Genomic DNA, 24692 nt, shown 5'->3' with positions numbered 1-24692 from the left:
CATCCCAGCTCTCATGTGGGGAAGAAGCACACCCTGATATACACCTCAGATATACTCCATGGCTGATCTTCATCATGGAAGAAACAGTTGATAAGGAGATGAGAGGCCCCCAAAGACATGGATGAAGTGTGGGACCGGGTCGGCCATTGATAGAAGAAGAATAAAAATGGAGTCAATGTTCTAGCAGAAGCTCTCACAAACACTTGGAGGTCTGATGGAGGTGTGGAAGTGTGAGGTCCTGCTACCGTGACAATGACACCGGGTCCTCCTGGCTGCTGTTTGAGAAGCTCCAACATGTATTTTGTGAGCAGAGAAAACTGTTCTAGGTTGTCAATGGATTTGGTAGTTCCGGGTCAGGACCTGGAGCTTGAAGGTTCCAGAGATTCTTGGTGGGGACAAGACCTTCAGTCCCATGTCCAGGCTTTGCTAGATGCCTGCAGCCTGTGTGAGTACATAGGTGGGCAGATCATTATAGGCCAGGTCTTCTGCCATTTGGAGACAAGACCCTGTCAGGAGAGCTGGGGGTTCCTGCTGGAGACTGCATCCCTTGTGAGGTGGGATTCCTTGCCCAAGGACTGGGAAAGTCAGGACAGCTCCAAGAGTCTGGGGGACCTGAAGTGGCTTGTGAGTCCAGGGGGCTGGAGGGAATCCATGGGGGTGGAGGGAGTCCAGAAGTCAATGGAGGAGTGATCAAGCTTGAGGGGGGCTGGGGAACCCTATTTAGAGTCCAGGAGTGGGCCTGTGTAGTGAGGTGCTGTAACCAAGGCTGAGTAATCCTGAAGAAGTCCTAGTCTGGGGACCAGTGTAAAGATTTGTGGTGCTCCTGAAGTGTAGCCAGGTGAGCTAGCATTTTCAGTGATCTGATGTATTGACAAAGCTGGACAATCCCCTGCGTGGGAAACCTTATGGTGTAAAGACTTTCATTTTCCTTCTTAATAAAAGTGGGCTGCCGTGCCGATAAACCGCAAGTCTTGACTGACGTGGACTCACTCACAAACATCTACCACAGGAGCTAACAAACCCCCATATCACAGAGGGATTTCAGGAAAATACTGCATTGAGGCCACTAGATGGAGCTGACCATCATAGGAAATCATTGTGTAAAATAAATGATGGCCACAATGTATCTCGGCGGGGGAAATGCTCCTCACATTTGTCCAACTAACTTTCACTTGCAGTAAGTTTTTATAATTAAAGTTTTGTAGGATACATTGTGCAACTCGTACAAATGTTCAGAAGTAACCAACCCATGAAAACAATTCCAGCGTGCATCCGTAAATCATACCAGAGAATACAAGTGATGGATATAAAGATCAATGAGCGCGGCGTGTTACAAGATCGGGTTTACAGTAACCATACACATTGTAAGAATGGCAACAAGAGGATAATTAGGGAAGGAGAAGAGAATAAAATGAGGGGGAGGGGAAATCTTGAGTTAGTCATAATTTGGGAGACACTCTTGGACTGGGTGTGAGAGTCGGGTCCTGTACAGAGGATAGGCAAGATACCCAGTAACCAAGGCCTCCCAGGTCAGGGGGCCGAGAGAAAAGGAAGAGGGAAGGAAATAGAACAAGGTTCTAAGACAAAAAGAACAGATGGAGGACATTGGGGACCCCCTTAGCAGAAACCTGGGGCCTCAATGCCTATAGCAGTGTGTAGGTGTCAGGGGACATGGGGGGGTGAGTGTAATGTATACACGGGGCCCAGGTTTCTAAGAATTTCTTATTAGACATCTTTCTTGGATGACATCTTTGCTAAGATGGACTTCCACGAGGGGGCCAAGCTCTTGTTTCCAAGTCTTTGTTTTGCCGCTAGTAGAACATTTATAGCCAATTTAAATTGGTAACTTGTGAGGCCTGGGGGGCTTCAAATGCCATCGTACTAAGGGTTCCTGGGAAGGTGGCAGGTTAGTAATGTTTGTATCCATTTTAGTACCTTTTTAGGATCACCCAAAAGAGGACAGAGAGGCAAGTGAGGGGATATGAAGTTGCTGGAATATTTATTAGAGTTCCAGGTGCAGAGTGTGTGACCCATCAAGAGGCTGATAGACGTAGGTCTGGATTTAGGAGGACTCCATGGGAGTGAATGGTGAGAAGTTTGAGAACAGAGAAATGCTTCTAAGTCAGCCCATAAGGAGCCATGTATTGTGGTGTAAAGGGGGGTTAGTGGGGTAATCTGGGCACCAAGAAATATTTAGTAACATTTGGAACACCCAAACTTCCTTGTTCCTTATGTATATACATAGCATGTCTTGGGATTCGTGGCCCTTTGTCTGCTTAGTTGAATTTAAAAAAAAATTTCAGAGTATAGGAGGAGATGGGGATCGGTGGGGGTGGGGATGGGGAAGAGTACGGAATAAGTAAAGGAGTTTTGGTAAAATTGCCACTTATCCATCACTGATCCTCCCTATCCAGGAGAGGTGAAGATGAGTCCAGGACAGAAGTAGGACTCTCAAGTATTTGAAAGTGGGGATGTAGTTGGCCTCATGGAGTGTGTTGTACGAGCGAGGGAGATGAATGCCCAAATAATCCAGGTAGGAGGTGGGCCAAGGAAACCATCATTCTGTTTTACAGAGGAAAGGGAAATGTATGGAGTACAGAGAATAGGACTGGCAGGGAGGTGTTGGGTTGGACCAAAGTAAGTGAAAGATCATTGGCAAACAAACTGACTTTGCCCAGTTCAGGACCGACCACCAAACTTATACTGCGGCAGGGCCGTCCCGCTTCGCCAGAGCATATACAGTACATGTATGCAAGAGCCCACTATCCTGACTATGCTGTCACTTGGTACAGCACAAGCCGATTATCAGGTCCAGGCCAATGATTTCTGGCCTTTACCTGCTGACCACTTGGACCTGCTGATCACCTGTACCCAATCAGAGATCATTCTGTGTCCATATTTATAAACACAGGAACTGGAAAGGTACACTAGTGAAGAGGAGCACAAATAATACAAAGTATTCCCACAAGCAGCTAAAAAAGGTGATCAACAATCAATAAACCAACCTAACAGTGAATTAAACTGAAAAAATGCTGCCCAAACCTAAACACACTCATATAAATGTGCAAAAATGTTAATCAATAAAAATACAGCGCCGTGCTTTCCTTAACGGCTTTAAGTCCGCCCTATAATAGAAATACTGCTACAGGGCGGAGTCCCTGTGCAAAATCGTGTATATATGTATGTGGTTCATGCTCCCACGGTGACCGTGGGCCGGGGGCGTGTGTGCATGCTGTGATTCAGTTCCTGACCGATCAATCATCAGATTCAGGCCAGTGATGTTCGGATCTGATGATCTATCCCTGCCCTATCAGAGATCTTCCTGTACCTGTGTTTCCATTACACAGGTACAGGAAATGATGACATCTTCTCTCTCTGAGCGCATTCTGTCCCAGAGAGAGAAGAAAGCAGATCCACGCAATACACACACACAGTAAAATCACATTTAGGACACATTTAACCCCTTGATTGTCCCCAGTTAACCCCTTCGCTGCCCTGTCACCAGTGTCATTAGTACAGTGTTCAGATTTTTTGCTGATTACTGTATTAGTGTCTCCGGCGACTTCAGATAGCATTAGTGTCAGTTAGCATCCCTCCCAGATAGCGTAAGATTTCCCGTCAGGACACCAGTCATCACATTTAACCCCTTGATTTCCAGGAAGACGCCCATACACAATAAACCTCCATTGCTAGTATAGTGTCTGAACGGATCAATATCTTTGATCAGATCAGCACTATACCAGCATTATCAATAGTATAGCGTCCCCAAAAATGCAGCATTAGCGGGATCAGTCCCGGCACCTGCCAGCACCTGTGTTTAGCCCCTACGCTTACCCTCCCTTCCCCCCCAGCAAGTTCAGTGTCAGTAGGTAACTGTCACTTGATACATTGCACACAAAACCGCAGTGTTGGCAGAATCAGGCATGATCTCTGTTAGTACTTGCAAGCCAGTTTTTTTGTAACAGTTCAAGCAGTCCCTGACAGCCAGGTGCTCTTTTTCCCGGGAGTCGTGCTAGCTACCTATAAATTTAGTGGCCAAAATGTCCAACGAAAGGTATTCTAGTGAAGAGGCCTACAGGATTCTGAGCATGTCAGGTGAGAGTGAAGGGGAAGCCTCACTGACACAATCAGAATATGAACCTGTAGACAGCAGTGGTACCCTGACAGATTGCTCAGACGATGGAGAAGAGGCCCCTGCTAAGGTCAGGTGTACCCGACCCCATTCCCAGGGTGATGAGGTGATACAATTGCCTAATGACTCTCATATGCAGCAAAATGCCAGTACTAGTGCCACGCTACCTTTTGGTGAACTGGCGAGCACCAGCGGCCTAGTACATCCTGGTCTTTCACATACCAGCACTGCAGTATCACTTGGTGATGAGGCAAGTCCCATAAGTGCAGTACAAGCTGGTGAGGTGGTGAGTACAAGTATTGTCCAGCAACCACCAAGAATTCACAGACAGGCCTGTAGAGCCCCTAGAATTCTTCCAGATGTGCTTGCAAATCCTGATTGGCAGCCCACAAATTCTGCAGCACCTGTACTTCCCCCATTCAGTTCCCAACCTGAAATTCAGGTGGAAACAGCAAATTTAACTCCTCCCCTTGATTTTTGGAGATTTTTTTCACAGAGGATCTGTATCAAAGCAATTTACATGCACAACAGTTTATCGCCACCAACCCAAATTCAAACCTTGCCAGACCAGTTACATGAAAACCCATTACGGCTTCTGAATTTAAGTTTTTTTTGCACCTAACCCTCCACATGGGCATTACTAAAAAAAATGAATTGCGGTTGTATTGGTCCTCAGACCCAATTCATCATATGCCGTGTTCTCTGCTGCCATGGCAAGGCATAGATATTAGTATATAATGTGATTTATGCATTTCAATGACAATACACTCTGTTGTCCTCGGGGTGACCCTGAATTTGATCGGCTCCACAAAATTCGGCCCCTCGTAAATCACCTTAACCACAAATTTGCAGATGTCTATACTTCCCAGCAAAAAATCTGCGTTGATGAGTCCCTCATTAATTTTTCTGGCCACCTTGCATTCAAACAATTTCTCACCATCAACCTGGCCAGATATGGGATAAGACCTGTATATCAGACCTGTGATTTGGGGGGGGTGCTATCCTGGTATTTCAGGGCCTCCACAACTGTGATAGGTAGTGAGGAAGTGAAATTAGAAAGTTACACACCTTCAGACTTTCAAAGTGGTCATTGGATTTCAGGCTCCTGTATGTAGCTAGGCTCCCAAAATGTCTCTCACATGTGGTACCCCCATACTTGGTAGACATAGCAGAATGTATTTTGGGGTGTAATTCCACATATACCCATGGCTTATCTGAGCAATATGTCATTTAAGTGACAATTTTGTGTAAAAAAAAAACTTGTGTAAAAAAAAAGGCATTGCACCAAAGAGGATTGCATAAAGAGTTCCACATTCATATGATTGGTGTTTTGGTCTCCAGGAATTCTGGTCAGTTTCTATCATTGCACCATGGAGAGTATTCTTCCCATCCACACTGCAGTGTAGTATGATGGCTGTAGGATGGAGGATAGGAAGTGTCGGTCTCGGGAGGAGAAATAAAGCACAGCGGATCATAGGTACAGATCTATCGAATTTGGACACAGCTATGCCAGCAGACTAAAAAAGAGAGCAAATGGCAGAGTGATCCATCCCGGTTACAGTGTGTTTGTATCTATGATAAATGACAGGCTAAACCCACCTGGAGACTTTCTCCACACCTGGAGTGTGCTGAGTTCTTGGAGAACGTCTACACAGTGTTTCCAGATTGGCTTTATCACCCCAACGAGCTCGCTCCAGTTCATGGATGTCATCATTATGTTTGGAGGATCTCACCAGTCAGGAGCCTTTCCTGTCATCCTACATGTTCCCTTCTGAGGATTGTTCTATCCTTCCAAACAAATGTATGAAATCATGGATGAGTCCTCCTTCTATGTGATCTAGAAGATCTTCAATCACAATGTCTTTATGGATGAAGTGGATGGCCCAGTTTATATATTATTTATTGCTTTACAGCTTTATTCCCTCCAGGATTCATTCTTTATTTATAGAACCATTCAAGGAAGTGTTCTTACTTTGAGAGATCTCCACCACCATTCCTCTGTGACCATTACATCCTTGTCATTTATGTCTAACATCTTCATTATCAGTGGATTGATAGATATTTTTATGCATTAAAACATATTTTTACATTTTCTTCACCAAAAAGATTTGATTTCAGAGGGAATCTGTTTTAATTTGTTTTCTATATGTAATAAAATATCTTTGTTAAAGTGTTGGTTCCATAAGAGCTAGAATGATTTGTTCTTCCTTATCTTGTGTTATATATGAATTTCCCTGGTAGCCGTGTAAGGCAGATATTTTACAGGAATGATTATTTGGGCTCCATTCTCACCAGCATGTTTTTTGGTACTTTCTGTTTTCAGAAACACACAACAGTCCACTTAACATGGTTTCCTATGGGCCATGTTCACATCTAGGCTTTTTTGAACTGCTGTGTTTTTGGAAAGGGTCCGGGACTTTTTAAAAAGCAAAATGCAGCATTATTGCTAAAATAGAGTTCAATGGCTGAAATGTATGGTAGTGTGTTTTTGCATTTTTCTTCTGCCCAGCAAAAAAAAAATTCCACTTTGAAAAAGAAAAAAAAAAGAGCTGAACAAAACGCAAAACACAGTAAATACGCATCACAAACGTATCAACATGCAAGTGTACAATCCAAACACACTTGTTCCTGCATTACAAATGGCTGTGTGTATAAGTGGGTGCTGCAGCGACCATCGGCTGGAACCGAACAGAATCAGCGAGGGAGAATGTCACCAGCACACCGAGGATCACCAATATGGGGCCAAAAGTTTTAATGAACGATCACATACTTACAGCAAGCCAATGTTTCGGAGTCTCGCAGGACCCCTTCATCAGGCATGTGACAAAGGGTCCTGCGAGTCTCCAAAACATTGCCTTGCAGTAACTATGTGATCAATCATTAAAACTTTTGGACCCATATTGGTGATCCTCGGTGTGCTGGAGATATTCTCCCTTACAAACGTATCAAAAACTCAAAATGAACTGCGAAAAGTACTGCAAAACAAGCAAAAAGCCAACTGCAAAGATGTGACTGGAGCCTTATGCAGGTCATAGATGGGTCGAAAATCGGCTGATTTTTCACCCGAAAAAAAAATCGGCCGATTTTCGGATCGTTAGTGGGCTATTTGTTCGGCCGTTTTTCGGTATTTTGGCAGATTTTTTTTATCGGTAAAGTTGGAAAAAAAATCGTCCGATTTTACCGATCGGCCGATTTTCGCGGCAATGATGGGCAAATCGGCCGATTTTTTACCGATAAAAAATCTGCGCATGAGCAGTGACCTGCAAGAGGAAGACAAAAAGAAGAAGAGGATGATGATGAAGAAGAAGAAGAAGAAGAGGATGATGAAGAAGAGATGATGAAGAAGAAGAGATGCTGATGAAGAAGAAGAGGATGATGATGATGATGATGAAGAAGAAGAGGATGATGATGAAGAAGAAGAGGATGATGATGAAGAAGAAGAAGAGGAGTATGATGATGATGAAGAAGAAGAGGATGATGAAGAAGAAGAAGAAGAAGAGGATGATGATGAAGAAGAAGAGGAAGAAGAAGAAGAAGGATGAAAAATAAGAGGAATTCCAGTACGGCAAAAAGTGTCCCTGCAGAGAGCTCCGCTATTTCTTTGACAGTTCTTTGACAGTTCCTTGACATTTACAGCGGTTGCAACATTGTATCTATTTGTTTCCGAATAAAAACATCTGTATCCTAAATGGATATAAATAGATACATTGTTGCAACCGCTATAAATGTCAAAGAACTGTCAAAGAAATAGCGGAGCTCTCTGCAGGGACACTTTTTGCCGGCTGTAGACAGGATGAAAATCGGACGATTTTTTTTACCATTGCTGGCCGCTTGAACGACCGATTTTTCGTTTTTTAAAAGAAAAATCGGCCGTTTTTCTCCCCGTCTATGGCCTGCATTACAGATGTTTCTCAGGGCTGCAGTTCCTCTGAGCTCCACAAGGTGGTGATATCACTTCTGCCCAGACAGGAAGTCTCGATGGAAGACAGGAAGTGATGTCAGGCAGGAAGTTCCAGGTGGTTTTGAAGTAGAAAAGAGACGTTACCAGAAGTGGCAGCAGAGGAGGTAATAAGATGTTATTTCCTATTTACACCCAGTAACCCCATCATGTCCGTCCTCTCCCTCCACAGTCACGTCCGTCCTCTCCCTCCACAGTCACGTCCGTCCTCTCCCTCCACAGTCACGTCCGTCCTCTCCCTCCACAGTCACGTCCCTCCTCTCCCTCCACAGTCGTGTCCGTCCTCTTCCTCCATAGTCGTGTCCGTCCTCTTCCTCCATAGTCGTGTCCGTCCTCTTCCTCCATAGCCGTGTCCGTCCTCTTCCTCCATAGCCAGGTCCGTCCTCTTCCTCCACGGTCACGTCCGTCCTCTTCCTCCACGGTCACGTCCGTCCTCTTCCTCCACGGTCACGTCCGTCCTCTTCCTCCACGGTCACGTCCGTCCTCTTCCTCCACGGTCACGTCCGCCCTCTTCCTCCACGGTCACGTCCGCCCTCTTCCTCCACGGTCACGTCCGTCCTCTTCCTCCACGGTCACGTCCGTCCTCTTCCTCCACGGTCACGTTCGTCCTCTTCCTCCACGGTCACGTCCGTCCTCTTCCTCCACGGTCACGTCCGTCCTCTTCCTCCACGGTCACGTCCGTCCTCTTCCTCCATAATCACTGTGACGTCTTTTATCCCCAGGAGATGATGATACACACATATATAGTGTGGGAACCCAGATGAACCCCTTCAGGGGCAGAACATTCCCCCACTTCCGGGGCCGGAACATTCTCCTCATTGTGGAGATAAATTCTAGTAATATGGTCCTCTAAACAAACAGCACTGACAATAAATAGACAAGACAAGGACCATCCTGACCATACATGGCCTACAAAGGGCAATGATGACACTACACAGGCAGCCAATGGGCAATCATTACACTATGCAGCCAACACAATGATGGAGTGCCGGGGTCAGGAGTATGGAGCATAGAGCCCCTTACATTGCTGCTCAGGAGGAAGGAAACATTCCTTTTTAACAGAAAATGTATATAAATCTGAGGTGCTTTTAGGAATGTCCGGGGGGGTTAAAGAATGAAAGGGGCTTTATAGCGACTAAAACATTTAATATGTGTAACATTCGCTGTTTATCTCCTCTTCCCCTCCCCCCACCTGTCTCCAGCACCGCACCCGGGGACTAGCAGGGAGGGGAGAGACCTTGCAGTGTTATGAGAACTGATTGGCTGCTCCTCAGGAAAGGGGAGTGTCCTGTTTATCCTTTCTCCCTTTCACTCCCAGAGCCATTTTGGCATTTTTTGCACATTTAAAAAATCATTTTATCCTGAAGATGACACAAAACCCCCAAAATATCGATTTTCTGAAAGTAGAGACTTTAGAGAATAAAATAGTGGCAGTTCTAATTTTTATGTCACAAAATATTATCACAAAGTCTAGGAAATGCCAAATTTCATTAAAAAATACACTTAAGTTAATTTCAAGGCACAAAAAAGCAATAAATGACCCATTTATGTGTAAAACCATAAAAGCCGAGGTTGCAGCGAGTAAATAGATATCCAACATGTCAAACCTTAAGTTGTGTGTGCTGAAATGGTGACAACCTTTAGTCCCGGTATTATCTATAGGGGACACATTTATAGCCCCTTCTAGGTCATCAGTATAGAGTACGGAGGAGGTCTGCTCCTAGAATTATCCTCTCATTCTGGTGTGACCGGCGATATGTAACGTGTATCACAATCAATGTTATCACGTGTAGGCCCTCCAGCGTGTGCTCTTACGTTTGGGTGTGCATATATGTGGGGGTGGGGAGGCCTTAAAAATTTTTAAAGGGAGGAGTTATGTACTTAGGTGTAACTTTAATTCTTTACAATTAGGTTCTCTTTATTTAGACATCCAGGGTCTAAAAGACCCCCAATGTCTCCCCTGTACTCCATTGGATGTAATGTAGTGCACATCACACCGCATTACATTCTTTGTCGTCCTCAATGTGTCAGGAATCAGGGTATGACCAGAGGTGTGTGGACTGACACAGGGAAACGCAGGCTTCAGATATGGTATAAACAATATAATTTATTAAGACTAACAATACAAAACGCAGTGCAAACGAACCAAACCACCCACAGATAATACATACAATGCAAGAGTTGTCAGGCAGTCTGGGTCAGTAGCAAACAGGCAAACGGATTACCAGGAACAGGCGGGAGAGTGGTCGGGGTCACAAGCTGGGTTCAGTAACTCACGAGCAGCGCGGTACAGAGGGTCAGGCAGAGAATGGTCAGGGTCACAAGCCAGGGATCAAGCAGGAGAAGTCCGCAGAGGTCAGGATCAGGCAGGGTTGGCAACAAGTCAGACAGGAACAGGAATACAGGATATAAGATTCAGGGGCCCATGGAAAACACACACCACGGCCTTGACTGTGAGTCTGGCCATTCCTTAAATAGAACCCCTGCAATCAGCTTCAGGTGTTTGGCTGATTGCAGGGGTGAGTCTCTGATTGCTGAGATCACCCGCTGGCCAGCCCTGGTACTGCAGCCCACAAGGCAGGTGAGTCCCACCATTATTGGCAAGTCCATTCCTGACAGTACCCCCCCTCAAGGAGCGGCCTCAGGACGCTCCAAACAGTCCTGGCTAGGTAAAATGTTCCACCGCCCGGGTCCGGTAACTGGCGAGATATCAAAGACTGGCACATCGGGCTGGGCACCTGACAGAGGCACATCGGGCTGGACAACTGACAGAGGCACATCCGGCTGGGCACCGGACTGAGGCACATCCGGCTGGGCACCGGACAGAGGCACATCGGGCTGGACACTGGATCACCAGGCGGAGCAGCGGGCACCGGGCCACCAGGCGGAGCAGCAGGCACTGGGCCACCAGGCAGGGCGGCAGGCACCGGGCCCCGAGGTGGAGCGGAAGGCACCGAGTCATCTGGCAAGACAGCAGGCCCTGAGTCACCAGGCACGACAGCGAGCTCTGAGTCAACCGGCACGACAGCGGTGCTCCGGGTAAACTGGCACGACAGCGGGCACCGGGTCATCAGGTACCAGATTGTCTGGCTCGACAGCGGGCACCGGGTCATCTGGCTCAACAGCGGGCATCGGGTCACCAGGTACAACGGGCACCGGCTCATCAGACATTGGATCGTCTTGCTCGACAGCGGGCATTGGGTCACCAGGCACGACAGCGGGCACTGGGTCATCAGGCATCGGGTCATCTGGCTCGACAGTGGGCACCGGGTAATCTGGCATCAGGTCATCTGGCTCGACAGCAAGTACCGGGTCATCAGGCATTGGATCGTCTGGCTCAACAGCGGGCATCGGGTCATCAGGCACGACAGCGGGCATCGGGTCACCAGGCATGAATGCGGGCACTGGGTCATCAGGCATTGGATCGTCTGGCTCGACAGCGGGCACCGGGTCACCAGGCATCAGGTCATCTGGCTTGACAGTGGGCACCGCGCCATCTGGCAAGGCAGTGGGCACCGAGTCACCAGGCATGACAGTGGGCTCTGAGTCAACTGGCACGACAGCGGGCTCTGAGTCAACTGGCAGGATGGTATTGGTTGGAAAGAATTTTCGCCTTTTCCTGGTTTTAGTTACTGGAGCACTGTAAGTAAACGCAGGTCTGTAAATGAATGGAGCAGCTGAAGACAGAGAAGAGCTGGAGGATGGAACAAAGGAGGGAGCAGTTGCTACAGAGGACTTATTTACAGGGTTGAAGAAAGGATAGGTGCAGTGAGTGGGAGCAGGGGACTGGTATGTGGTAGTTAGCAGAGTATACTGGGCCATCACTGGGGGTGCTGTCGGGGATGCAGGAAGAGTGCCTTGAGCAGAGGAATGATGTTGCAAGCTGACTGAGGCTGGGTGTAACAAGTCTGACCATGTCTGCAGTATGGGTTTAACAAAACTCAGCTTACACAAAGCCTGTCTGATCAAAGACTGCACTGCGTTTATGCAATCCATAAGCACGTGTGATGGACATGCTGCATAGTGCTCATGGAAACAATCTGGATCCTCCTCCAACAACCATACCAGTGATTCCACTTGATCCACACTAAATGGGGTAAAAAAGTAATTCCTGCTTTCAGGGGTACAGGACCAAGCCAACTCAGCACAAACCTGGATCAATGGCTGCACCTCAGAGAACTCTGTGCCCTGATCTACTAGGCAATGAGCGATCCGTATACATTCTAGCAGTTGATCCCAGGGATACTCCTTCAGAGTCTGATAAGCATATTCTCTGTCATCAAACACTAGCAGAGATAAATACACAACCTCATCAAGATCCATCCTTCCCAGCAACAAATCAAGATGGCTTCCCTGTGCAACCACTTCTGGTCAGGATTGGCCGTGGTGTAATGTCAGGAATCAGGGTATGACCAGAGGTGTGTGGACTGACACAGGGAAACGCAGGCTTCAGATATGGTATAAACAATATAATTTATTAAGACTAACAATACAAAACGCAGTGCAAAACTAAACATAAACACAGTGCAAGCAAACCAGACCACCCACAGATAAGAATACATACAATGCAAGAGTCGTCAGGCAGGCCGGGTCAGTAGCAAACGGAGTACCAGGAACAGGCGGGAGAGTGGTTGGGGTCACAAGCTGGGTTCAGTAACTCACGGGCAGCATGGTGCAGAGGGTCAGGCAGAGAATGGTCAGGGTCACAAGCCAGGGATCAAACAGGAGAAGTCAGCAGAGGTCAGGATCAGGCAGGGTCGGCAACAAGTCAGACAGGAACAAGAATACAGGATACAAGATACAGGGGCCCATGGAAAAACACACACCACGGCCTTCACTGTGAGTCTGGCCATTCCTTAAATACAACCCCTGTAATCAGCTTCAGGTGTTTGGCTGATTGCAGGGGTGAGTCTCTGATTGCTGAGAGCACCCGCTGGCCAGCCCTGGTACTGCAGCCCACAAGGCAGGTGAGTCCCACCATTATTGGCCAAGTCCATTCCTGACACAATGGTCGGGAAATCTGTCATAACATCACTTCTGGGTCAGGACAAGAAGGGAGTGAACGTGTCCGCTCTCCTCCATCCCCTCTACCCTCCGACACCCACTGAACCGGGCCAACAGATGGGCAAGCAGATCCGGGGAAGCATAGTAGGTACAGGAGAGGTTCACACACACGGGGTGGTAGAGGCTGGCATCTGAAAGGAGAGCCCTGTGGCTTGCCCTCAGCAGGGATAAAGATTAAAAACAATACTTGCCCGGCCCCCAGAACTACATGTCCCGAGCGTCGGGCGATGTAAAGTGACCATCCCTGCATGATGAGCCGACATTGACCTCACAGCACTGCCTCAGAGCAAACTAGTCATAGGAAGGATCAGATTTATCATTCCTTGTCTGCAGATCTAATACTCATCAAAACCAGTTCAGAGACCAAACAAACCCAACAGAGAAAAGGGGCCCCGGACCTCAAAATTGTAGTAAACACTAAACAGTCCAAACAAAATGTCTTCCCATGGGGGGAGTAGTTCTTCAATGTCCAGCAACCCTCCTATTCCCCCCTCACATCCACATCCTATTATTGTGTGACCAATACCATCCAAATCATTCTTACTTTCATTTCCCAAAGTTATCCGTCTACAAGGAGATCTGTATAGATCACATGATGGCACCAATGAGGATGGAGGAGGACCGGAGTCACATGACTGAGAAGATACTAAACCTCACCCTGGAGATCATCTACCTGCTGACCGGAGAGGTGAGGAGGATTCTGGGAGGTCACATGACATCACTCTCATCTCTATTAATAAAACACAGACCTGACCGGAGAGGTGAGGAGGATTCTGGGAGGTCACATGACGTCACTCTCATCTCTATTAATAAAACACAGACCTGACCGGAGAGGTGAGGAGGATTCTGGGAGGTCACATGACGTCACTCTCATCTCTATTAATAAAACACAGACCTGACCGGAGAGGTGAGGAGGATTCTGGGAGGTCACATGACATCACTCTCATCTCTATTAATAAAACACAGACCTGACCGGAGAGGTGAGGAGGATTCTGGGAGGTCACATGACATCACTCTCATCTCTATTAATAAAACACAGACCTGACCGGAGAGGTGAGGAGGATTCTGGGAGGTCACATGACATCACTCTCATCTCTATTAATAAACACAGACCTGACCGGAGAGGTGAGGAGGATTCTGGGAGGTCACATGACATCACTTCTATCTCTATTAATAAACACAGACCTGACCGGAGAGGTGAGGAGGATTCTGGGAGGTCACATGACATCACTTATCTCTATTAATAAAACACAGACCTGATCGGAGAGGTGAGGAGGATTCTGGGAGTCTAACATGATATTCCTATTGGTTCCTCAATACAGAGATTTCCTCTTCTGAAGTCAGGTGATCATATGACCATCACAGTGCCTCCATGTGACTCCCTAAACCCTGAGAGACACAACATGCAGAAGATTCTAGAAGTCACCAAGAAGATGATGGAGCTGCTGACAGGAGAGGTGAGCGGTGCCGGGAATTCTGGGACATTCTCCAGTAACAGACAAGGGATGTGTCTGGATGGTGACTGTATCATTGTGTGTGTCAGGTTCCTATAAGGTGTCAGGGTGTCACTGTCTATTTCTCCATGGAGGAGTGGGAGTATTTAGAAGGACACAAGGATCTCTACAAGGACGTCATGATGGACAATCAGCCGCCCCTCACATCACCGGGTAAGAGGAGACTTTATTGTAAAGGAGAGAGCAGTACGGAGGATCCACCTAGATCCCCCATCATCTGATAAACACATAGAAACAATGGATTCAGTCAGTGTGTGTGTTTCCTACAGATGGATCCAGTCATGGGAACCCACCAGAGAGATGTCCCCGTCCTCTGTATTCCCGGGATTCCACACAGGAAGGTCACACCATCCCTCACCATCATCAGGTAGATGATGACAATTATTGGTAGTTGTGATTTAAACACAGCATGTTTGTTACAATGAATGTTTTATTATATCTTTCAGAGTGGAATCCTCGGGGATGATAATATTGATGTTAAAGAAGAGTATAAAGAGGAGGATGAGGAGTATGGAGTGATGGAGGAGTTTTCAGAAGGACACAAGGATATGATGGAGTCACCTAATACCAGGAACCCACCAGAGAGATGTCCCCGTCCTCTGTATTCCCGGGATTCCACACAGGAAGGTCACACCATCCCTCACTGTTACAAGGTTGGTGGGATGGAGAATCTAGAACATGGACTTGTGGAGACAATGTGTGGATATTTTATGTGACCTTACATTTTACAGATGATATTCTCTCTCATTTCCTTGATTTAGAGTGGAGATCCAATCGATATAGAATTTGAGGTGAAAGCAGAAGAAGAAGAGGCGTATGTGAGGGATGATCAGCAGTCTATGGAGGAGGATGGAATAACGGGGACATTTATAGAGGAGGACACTCCTACAGAGATCAGCACAGGTGGGTCATGAACACTAAATCCATTCCTCCACCCATACTGCTCACTGATTGGTCCAGAGTAGGGCGGGGACTGGGTGATATCAGCCTGTAATCCCCTGGTCACTTTCCTGAGCTGTGTTCCCCGTCCTGTATTCCTGGATTTCTCTCGGATAATCTTCCTTCTCTGTGCTGCAGACACAATTTATGTATCTAGACTGGATTTATGGAGGTTCTGGGGTTCAGCTGGCAGCAAAATGTTGATTTTCACCCTACACAATCCTAGTCCTAGGCCCGTAGGGCATGTGCTTTTGATCTTTTGCACAATGTCCAAGTCTAGTAAGATCTCTGACAGAACAATTCTCCCAGGGTTCCTTGCTCTGTGGTCTGCTGGCTGTGCCGGGTGGAGGGATATGTCTGTATAGTCTCAGGCCCAAGTCACTGAGTGCAGTCTCAGGAGATGGGAGGCAGCGGTGTGGGACCTCTGCAACTTGTCTCGTGTAGACATTTAAAGTGGTTGTAAACCCTCCTGTAATCCCCTCATCACTGTCCCTCCTATAAAAGACAGTTCTGGTTGTTTCCTCACTCTCTGACTGAGGTCCATGAATAAAGAAATGACCTGGTAGGAGATCAGAGGAGCCATTTCCTAGTTCCCTTGAGGGTGGAATTGTAAGCTCCTAAGAGACCAAGCTGCCTGATGTGGGCGGAGTCCTGGTTTGGGGGAACCAATCAGCTCCTGTCTGGTAATCCTCTTTGTGTTTGTATTTTAGTCCATGGCCGGGAGATGAGGAAAACCTCCGAGGATTGTCTCACTTTGTCTCCAGACTGGAAAGTAGAAGATGAGGACATCACACAGTATAGTCCAGGAGAAAACCCGGCTCCCTCCAATGTCCATCCGGCACCACCCAGTGTAGATGGACCATCGGATTCCTCATATCCTGAGGAACCTCAGACTGTGCGGGACCGGGCCGGCCTTCTAACAGAGAAGAGATTCTCCTGTACTGAGTGCGGGAAGGGGTTCCGTTATAAATCCCATCTTAATGTGCATAAAAGATGTCACACAGGGGAGAAGCCGTATTCCTGTCCTGAGTGTGGGAAATGTTTTTCACATAAGGGCAATCTTGACACACATCAGAGATCTCACACGGGGGAGAAGCCGTATTCCTGTCCTGAGTGTGGAAAATGTTTTTCAGTGAAGACCAGTCTTTACAACCATCAGAGATCTCACACGGGGGAGAAGCCGTATTCCTGCCCTGAGTGCGGGAAATGTTTTTCACATAAGTCACATCTTGACACACATCAGAGAACTCACACGGGGGATAAGCCATATTCCTGCCCTGAGTGCGGGAAATGTTTTTCACAGAAGTCCAGTCTTTACAAACATCAGAGATCTCACACAGGGGAGAAATTCTATTCCTGTCCTGAGTGTGGGAAATGTTTTTCACATAAGTCACATCTTGGCACACATCAGAGATCGCACACGGGGGAGAAACCGTATTCCTGTTCTGAGTGCGCAAAATGTTTTTCACAGATGTCCAGTCTCTACAAACATCAGAGATCTCACACGGGGGAGAAGCCGTATTCCTGTCCTGAGTGCAGGAAACGTTTTGCAGAGAAGTCCAATCTTTACAAACATCAGATTTCTCACACGGGGGAGAAGCCATATTCCTGTCCTGAGTGCGGGAAACATTTTGCACAGAAGTACCAACTTTACACACATCAGAGAATGCACACGGGGGAGAAACCGTATTCCTGTCCTGAGTGTGGGAAATGTTTTTCATTTAAGTTCCATCTTTCCAGGCATCAGAGATCTCACACGGGGGAGAAGCCGTATTCCTGTCCTGAGTGCGGGAAACGTTTTGCACAGAAGTACCAACTTTACACACATCAGAGAATGCACACAGGGGAGAAGCCGTATTCCTGTCCTGAGTGTGGGAAATGTTTTTCTGTGAAGTGCCATCTTGTCACACATGAAAGGTCTCACACGGGTGAGAAGCCGTATTCCTGTCTTGAGTGCGGGAAATGTTTTTTAGACAAGTCCAATCTTTACAAACATCAGAGATCTCATACAGGGGGAGAAGCCGTATTTCTGTCCTGAATGTTGGAAATTTGTTTCACAGAAGTCCCATCTTTCCATACATCAGAGATCTCACACGGGGGAGAAGCCGTATTCTTGTCCTGAGTGTGGAAAATGTTTTTCCACAGAAGTCCTATCTTTCTATACATCAGAGATCTCACACGGGGGAGAAGCCGTATTCCTATCCTGAGTGCGGAAAAGTTTTTCACAGAACTAGCTTTACAAACATCAGAGATTGCACACGGGAGAAGCTGCTTTCTACTCCTGAGTGAGGGAAATGTTCCTCACTGAAGTTCTGTCTTCCTGTACATCAGGGGTCCCACACAACCCTGGAGGTGTATTAGTGCCTTGAGTGCGGGAAATGTCTTCTAGATGAATGTTGCTGGACATCCCAGCTCTCATGTGGGGAAGAAGCACACCCTGATATACACCTCAGATATACTCCATGGCTGATCTTCATCATGGAAGAAACAGTTGATAAGGAGATCATAGGTTCCCAAAGACATGGATGAAGTGTGGGACCGGGTTGGCCATTGATGGCAAGAGAAGAAGAAAAATGGAGTCCTGCCCTGTGATTGGCTGAGTACAGTTTGTGGTGGGAGATTTCACAAACACTTGGAGGTCTATTATTCATACTTTGTGGACAAATGTTCCAAGCACTCATTAGGCCCACAGTTGGAGGTGAGGATAATACTTTCATGGTGGGGGATCACTGAAGAGGTGGGTGGTAATAAAATGTCCCAATTCTAGAAGAGTGACTGATGGTGTACACATGGAAGCAATGGAATTGTGTGTATACCGGGAATGAAGGAGTGATTGGTGAATGCACATATTGGGACTTTCCCGTGTCTTTCTCCATACATGTTTCTTGTATGTTTCCCGTGATACAAATGTCTGTGTATATGATCGGCACATGATGGTCTGTCTATGACAAACGTTTCATTGATCTGATCATTTCCATGGTGATTGTGGACACATTGGCCCTGATTTACTAAGACGTGAGTCTACCAGCAGACTCTGACCATTCAGGCAGACTCAGTTAAATCAATGAGGACCTGTCAGTCCTCTGAGCGACGTCTAGCAATCTCATTGATAAACGTCTACTTTACTATTAGTAAATGTGGAATCACGTCTGGCACATTTTTAGGTGCAATACCGGATATGTCCACTAGATGGCGCAGGCTTTGTACCATTGGCGCTTTCCTGTTGGCATAAGAGAATACTTAGAATGTAACATAATTAGTACACCGAGATTAGAATTGTTTTGTTTTGCTGTTTCTCCAAAATGATCGACCAACTAATGCATTTACTAATGAATGTCATACATTCTATTTTCAGATGTTAAACATTTTCACACTTATATCTGAAATAATTGGGAATGTCTAGTTCTAAGTTCCCAATATAATGATATATCTTCCTTCTCTGTAATCATGTAACTATTCTATGTTAAGGTATTACTGCGCATGGGTTATACACATCACACATCTGGGGGTGCAGCGGTATGCTGGCAGCTATGGGCTAGTCATCCAGCTCCATCCATCCATCCATCCATCATGGTGGGTGCCCAATTGTCCTTGGGAGGAATTAGCTCAGCCACAGGAGCCAGAAAGGTTCTTAATAGTGTAGTACACTGTCACAGGGGTGGATGACCTTTCACGTGTTCATGCACTACTGTCCGTCACGGATAAACCACGCGTGCCATTGATAGGCACTCCCTGAGCTGGTACTCTCACACCAAGGACATTCCATTATTCACGAATGATTAGATGAACTTTTTTTTAGCACCATTTACCAGTTTACATCATCATTAATGGGCAGCACAGTGGCTTAATGGTTAGCATGTCTGCCTTGCAGTAAATGGGTCATGGGTTCAATTCCTGACCATGGCACCTCCTGCATGGAATTTGCATGTTCTCCCTGTGCTTGCATGGGTTTCCTCCGAGTACTCCAGTTTCCTCCCACACTCCAAAGACATGCTGGTAGGTGTATTGATTCCTCTCCAAATTGGCCCTAGTGTATGAATGTGAGTTAGGGACCTTAGATTGTATGCTCCTTGAGGGTTAGGGGCAGATGTGAATGTACAATGTATGTGTAAAGCACTGCGTACATTGACAGCACTGTATGTTCTGTCTTGGCATTGGTTGTACTTGTGGAGAGATTCGTTTAGACCCGGTCTGTAAGAATGTGTGCAGCAAGTTGAATGATCGCCTTAACAGATAGTTGACTCAATGAATAACAACTTCAGAGGTGTCTTCCAATGCTTCTTTATGCTTCCAGGTAGCAAAGGTATGAACATAAAGGTGTTTTCATAGGTCCATTTCCAGTGATGTCACACAGCTTCCTCACTTTACAGTGTCTTCATAACCACTAAACAAAAGGGGTGTTACAACAGGAAATGGAGGGTGGAAGCAACCAACTAGTCAGAAACAGCAGGGGTGTGTGGATGATACCAAATAGCATGATAACATAACATGTAATAACAACTGTTAAACAGTAAAGCTGCGTGGCAGCACACTGTAAGAGTACCTGAAATAAATAAATGATTGCACTTTTTGGATTTTCCATGCGTTGATTGATAACATGCATTTATAGCGCTGCACTATTACTGTAACATATTTCTATTCTGGGACTGTTGCCAATACCCTGAGTGCTAGCTGCTACCTTATATCTATACCTAGATTTATATTGATCTTGTGTAATACCATTTTAGTAGTCTATATAATTTGACCAGCGCTCACTTTATCATTATTTGTAAACAATGTAACTATTCTACATTGCAGCTCAAACTCTGTCTCCTACAGTGGCTGAGTGGTTAGAACTCAGAACTTTAAGCCCGTGGGTCATGGGTTCTAATCCCAGTCATGGCTGCATCCCAGTTTGCATGCTTTCTCTGCACGGCTGTGTTTCTGCCAACACTCCAAAGACATGCTGTTAAGGTAATTGGGCCTAGTATATGTAAAAAATCGGTTGTTCAATCAGCTGACTTTACCATCAACAGCAAAAAAATCGTCTGATTTTCGTCCCGTCTACGGCTGGCATTTTTACTTCTGTCCCTTGCAGAGAGCTCTGCTATTATATTTTACATGAAAAGTATTGCGGTTTCCACATTGTATCCATTTCGGATAAAGATGGTTTTATTCAGATACGAATAGATACATTGTTGCAACCGCAAGACTTTTCATGTAAAATATAATAGAGGACTGGAATTCTTCTTCTTCTTCCCAACTTTACCAATAGAAAAAAAAAGTGCCAAAATCCCGATTAAACAGCCTACCAATTACCCCACTAATGGTGCAAAAATTTACCGATTTTTTTTTTTTTGGTCGATTTTCGACCTATCTATGGCCTGCATTACATTGTAAGCTCCTTGACATTTGTGAATGCCCAAAATATGGAGATCAATTTCCAGGGTTCTGTCAGTGCCTGGAATATAGATCAATTAATTAAGATTTTGGCTACTGACTAGAAAGTGGAAAGGGAGTGAATCCTACCTGCGTCCTGTTCTTCTGACAAGTTTGAAATTTTCAATTTTCCTTCTGTTTATATTTCATTACAACTTTATCTTCTCTAAGGCTGCGTTCACACTAGCTTTGTCAGCAGGCATCAGACAGGCATTTGGGAAGCGTTTTTTATGCTTCTCAAACGCCTATGAAAATTCTGCACATGGCAGCACACAGTGCTGTTCACACTGAAGCGTTAGCATTGCGTCATGGCAAAACTGGCGCCTCCTGTTGAGTCAGGAGGAGTTGAAGCCTCGCATTCAAGTCTATGGTGCCGCTCCTCAAATGCCTGGCAGACATTTGTGGTGTGGTTGTGAGGCGTTTTCGGAGCGTCAATACCATTTAACTTCATTACAGGCATTTGTGGCGCAGTTTTAACGCTTGGTAAATGCTTATCACATGCCTCAAAACTGCACATAGGGCATTTGAGGAGCATTAAAACCGCTTCCCAAACACCTGTCCAATGCCATGGGGGCGTATGGCAAGAGTTAGAAATAAAGTCACGTGTGAATGAGCGCTTAAACCTCTCTCCTTATACAACTTGTCCCCCTCCCCCCATCTTCACCTGTTCCCTCCCCCGCCCCCCTGTCATCACCTGTTCCCCTCCCCCCTGTCATCACCTATTCCCGCCCCCCTGTCATCACCTGTTCCCCTCCCCCCCTGTAATCACCTGTTCCCTCCCCCACCCCCCTGTCATCACCTGTTCCCCTCCCCCCTGTCATCACCTATTCCCTCCCCCGCCCCCCCTGTCATCACCTGTTTCCTCCCCCACCCCCCCGTCATCACCTGTTCCCTCCCCCACCCCCTTGTCATCACCTGTTCCATCTGCAAATCTATGTATCCCCGCCCCACTCTTTGTATATAACTATTTATTTCCTGATCTTGTTAATGTGTCTCATTTTCTATCACCTCCAGCTCAGATCTCACATTATTATACGATTGCTGATTGTATCTCACCACTAGTCTGATTGAATTCACAATTCCTGGTCAGTCCCGTTCCCTGACCTATAATAACCTTTAGGGCCAGTTCACACTACATGTGTTTCAGTTGCTTTTTTTGCATCCAAAACGCACAGAAAGGTTATATGGTTGTCAATGTCATAGTTCACATCAGCGCTTGCAGTTCCAGTGCGTTGCAGGTGCTGCCAAAAAAGTCAACCAGGCTGCATTGTTTATGCATAGAATTGTACTGGAACGTGGTAAAACGCCCTGGAACGCACTAAAACGCACATGTCCTTAATTAAATTTTAGAAAGAGAGGGGGGAAATTAACTGGAATGCATAAAAAAATGCACTGGAACACGTCAAAAACGCATCCAAACTGCACTGGAACACACCAAAAACACATCCAAAATGCATTGGAACACACAAAAAACCCATCCAAAATGCAGTGGAACACACCAAAAACACATCCAAAATGCTCTATGGGGACACAGCAGCTGTATGAACACAGGTTGTCATCTGACAGGTGTGAAGGCGTGGGGAAGTGGCCCTGAATGCTCACTGTCTGTGTTCAGGGCTGTACACCTGCACCCATATGCTTATCAAATTATGACCTGCAGCATTTCCATAGTGTAACATAGGTTGCTTGCAAACGGCGACAGACACAAAAACAAACCACTGATTCTCACGCTACAGGCCACAGCACCCATGTGAATGAGCCCCAAGACCTCCATTACACACACAGCTTTATTTATGAACTCAGTACAGTTTTATAATTTAGATTTCACAGGAATATGGTTGGGATTATGTCCATTAATAATGTTTTTAGTGTATTTGTACCATAAATATAATTTGGATATTCTCTCTGGCGGTGGGGGGCTGTCAGGTATGCTGTACGGGGCCCCATGATATCTAACAGTGGCCCTGGGTGTATGCTTGTGTCTATGCCACCTGTATAGTTAGGAAGAACCTTGAACCTCTGCTATGTACCTCAATGGATCTAGGAATTGGACATGTTTTCAACTGAAAATACAACAATTATTAGTAATGTTTCCCCAGCAAATGAGGATCAGCTCCTCGGTGGAGAACAGCGATCTCGCATGTCCAGATGTGGTCTGGAATTCCACAAAAGAACAATTCACAAAACTAAAACATAGACTTGTAAATGACCACTAAACTCTCCTAACTACACTCCCATCCACTAACACTCCCCACTTCCACTTCCGGGTGTGTGCAAACGTCCTTCCGCAAACGTCATGACGTATTTCCGGTATGACAGCTGCTCTAGCGCCTCCTCCAACAGCCGTCTTGGCGTTGATTTATGCACCATAGCAATTTTACATGCGGCTCCATTGTGGATATGACATTCGCAAATATATGTTTGCAGTTCTATTGTGGATTTGGCATCGGTGACTGTATGCTTGCAGCTATACTGTGTATATGACATTGGTGAATGTGTGCTTGCAGCTCTACTGTGTATATGACATTGGTGAATGTGTGCTTGCAGCTATACTGTGTATATGACATTGGTGAATGTGTGCTTGCAGCTCTACTGTGTATATGACATTGGTGAATGTGTGCTTGCAGCTCTACTGTGTATATGACATTGGTGAATGTGTGCTTGCAGCTCTACTGTGTATATGACATTGGTGAATGTGTGCTTGCAGCTCTACTGTGTATATGACATTGGTGAATGGGTGCTTGCAGCTCTACTGTGTATATGACATTGGTGAATGTGTGCTTACAGCTATACTGTGTATATGACTTTGGTGAATGTGAGCTTGCAGCTATACTGTGTATATGACATTGGTGAATGTATGCTTGTAGCTTTACTGTGTATATGACATTGGTGAATGTGTGCTTGCAGCTATACTGTGTATATGACATTGGTGAATGTAGGCTTGCACTATACTGTGTATATGACATTGGCGAATATATATTTGCCAGTAAAAGCCCAAAGTCAACATAAATTGGAGGCCCAATTTATTACTGTTAAGAGGATTGTAGAAAAAGAATAGCTAGCTGCACATTGAACACGACCTATTCATTGGTACAGAACATGATCTTGTGGTGCAATAGAGGGCTTTTGGTTTGTTTGGACATACTTGCACATGTGCGCTCTAACAAGGAAGATTTGAGCATATTATATAGCTAACAACAATAAGTATTAGGGGTGCGAGTACATTTATTTATGGTACTTATATAGCGCTGTCAATTTACACAGTGCTTTACATATATATGTTGTAAATTCACATCAGTCCCTAACCCTCAAGGGGTGTACTATCTAAGGTCCCTAACTTACATTCATACATATACTAGGGCCAATTTTGACAGGATCCAATTAACCTACCAGCATGTCTTTAGAGTGTGGAAGGAAACCGGAGTACCCAGAGGAAACCCACACAGACACAGGGAAAACATGCAAACTCCAGGCAGGAGGTGCCATGGTTGGGATTTGAACCAACAACCCTAGTACTACCAGGCAGAAGTGCTAACAATTTAGCCACTGTGCTACATTCAACTAGAACATGAAATAATCCCCCCCCCCAAAAAAAAAACATATTCCAAATGTTTATTGATCAAATACACATTCCACATTTATTTGGACAGCAACAACAAGTAGGTAC

The 24692-nt window shown here is 45.9% G+C and overlaps 1 pseudogene; it reads left to right on the top strand.

Annotated features, from left to right (window-relative positions):
* Nucleotides 1–294: 294 nt before the first annotated feature.
* On the top strand, nucleotides 295–20181 carry LOC149461850 (uncharacterized; annotated as a pseudogene).
* Nucleotides 20182–24692: the final 4511 nt, after the last annotated feature.

This window comes from Staurois parvus, unplaced genomic scaffold (assembly GCF_062004578.1).
Source record: "Staurois parvus isolate SC_StPar_1 unplaced genomic scaffold, SC_StPar_1.0 ptg000191l, whole genome shotgun sequence".
NCBI lineage: Eukaryota > Metazoa > Chordata > Amphibia > Anura > Ranidae > Staurois > Staurois parvus.
This window is presented reverse-complemented; position numbering and strand designations above follow the sequence as displayed.